We start from the raw sequence: 2309 nt of genomic DNA on the forward strand, positions 1-2309 counted from the left end.
CAATATACACAAAGTAGTGGAGGCGCAATGGCCCAGTGGTTAGGGCAGCGGACTCGTGGTCATAGGATCATGGTTTCGATTCGCAGACCGGGCGTTGTGAGTGTTTATTGAGCGAAAACACCTAAAGCTCCACGAGGCTCCGGCAGGGGATGGTGGCGAACCCTGCTGTACTCTTTCACCACAACTTTCTCTCACTCTTACTTTCTGTTGTGCCTGTAATTCAAAGGGTCAGCCTTGTCACACTGTCACGCTGATTATCCCCGAGAACTACGTTAAGGGTACACGTGTCTGTGGAGTGCTCAGCCACTTGCATGTTAATTTCACAAGCAGGCTGTTCCGTTGATCAAATCAACTGGAACCCTCGACGTCGTGCCAACAACAACAACAAACACAAAGTAGTATAGAACAGTAGTATATAGTATGAGGTATATTGCAATACTACATATACTTGTAGGTTTAATATAGGTCACCATTATCATCAACCCTTGAACATTGTTGTCTTAAGTCCTGGGACCTATAAGGCCAAGTGTCTGGTTTCCTTGGTGACAAAATAACTAAGATCACAGCATTCTCCCTGAACAAGAAGCTAGTATAAGTGACTGTCAGCTTATGTCTCAAACACAGCAAAGGATTCCAATATGTTTTCATAAACCGTTTATTTTGGCACCTTAAAGTGGTAGAAATATTGGTTTTAGATTTTGGTACAAGGCAAGCCAGCAATTTTTTTTTGAGGGGAGGGGGGTAAGTCAATTATATCACCCCTAGAGCTTAACTGATACCTATTTTACTAACCCTGAAAGGATGAAATGCAAAGTCAACCTCAGCAGCATTTGAACTCGGAAAGTAAAGACAGACAAAATGTTACTAAGCATTTTGCCCAGCATGCTAAGAATTCTGCCAGCTCGCTACCTCAATAATAGTAATAATAATAATAATAATAATAATAATAATAACAATAATGATAATGGCTTCGAATTTTGGCACAAGGCCAGCAATTTCAGGGTACAGAGTGAGTTGATTACACTGACCCCAGTAATCAACTAGTACTTGTTTTATCGACCCTGAAAGGATGAGAGGCAAAGTTGACCTTGGCGGAAATTGAATTCAGAATGTAAAGATGGAGGAAATGCTGCTAAGTATTTTGCCTGGCATGCTAACGATTCTACCAGCTTCCTGCCCATAAATAATAATAATAATAATAATAATAATAATAATTTCAAATTTTGGTACAAGGCCAGCAATTTTGGGAGAGAGAGAGAGAGTGAGTCGATTACATCACTCTCAGGGCTTAACTGATACCTATTTTATTGACCCTGAAAGGATGAAATGTAAAGTCAACCTAAGCAGTATTTGAACTCGGAAAGTAAAGACAGACAAAATGGCTCTAAGCATTTTTGCCCAGCATGCTAACAATTCTGCAAGCTCACTGCTCTGATGATGGTAGAAATATTGGTTTTCAAATTTTGACACAAAGCCAGCAATTTCAGGGCAGAAGGTAAGTTGATTACATTGGTCCAGTGTTCAACTGGGACTTATTTTATTGACGCTGAGAGGACAAAGTTGTGTTGTTGTGTAAGCCTCAGGTTAACCTTATGATCAAATAGATTCTAAGCAACATCAAAACAGTGAGGGTGTAATTTGTAAAAGAGACTGAACTGCTATTTCCAGCAGGGGAAGGCTTGCAGATTAGCTCCAGTTAGTTATTGGTGTAAATAAGTGTGAGAAGGAATCTGTTAAGAAAGAGCTATGTTATAAACCACTCCATATAATGAGCCAAACAGCAATGTTAGAAACCATTTGCTGTAATAATTCAAATAATGAGATTGTGAAGAGAAGAAAGTGATTAATCACGAGATATATATATAAGAAAGAAAACATATAAAAATCCAAAAATTAATCAATTAGTTTTAATAGTCAACTGATTAATTAACCAAAGTTTACAACTAAGAAGGATGGGCCATTTAGTAGTTCTCTTCCTCCCATATATATATAAATATATACATACATACATATATATATACATACATATACATATATATATATACATATAAATATATATATATGCATATGTATATACACACATATATATATACATATCTGTATATATATAAAATATATATATATATACATATATATACATACTTACATATACATATATACATACATATACATATATATATATACACATACATAAAGAACCATACATACACACACATATGTATAAAAATCTGTACACACACACACACATATATATATATACATATTTATATACATTTATCTCCGTATCTATGCATATATACATAGCTATA

This window comes from Octopus bimaculoides, chromosome 4 (assembly GCF_001194135.2).
Source record: "Octopus bimaculoides isolate UCB-OBI-ISO-001 chromosome 4, ASM119413v2, whole genome shotgun sequence".
Classification (NCBI taxonomy): domain Eukaryota; kingdom Metazoa; phylum Mollusca; class Cephalopoda; order Octopoda; family Octopodidae; genus Octopus; species Octopus bimaculoides.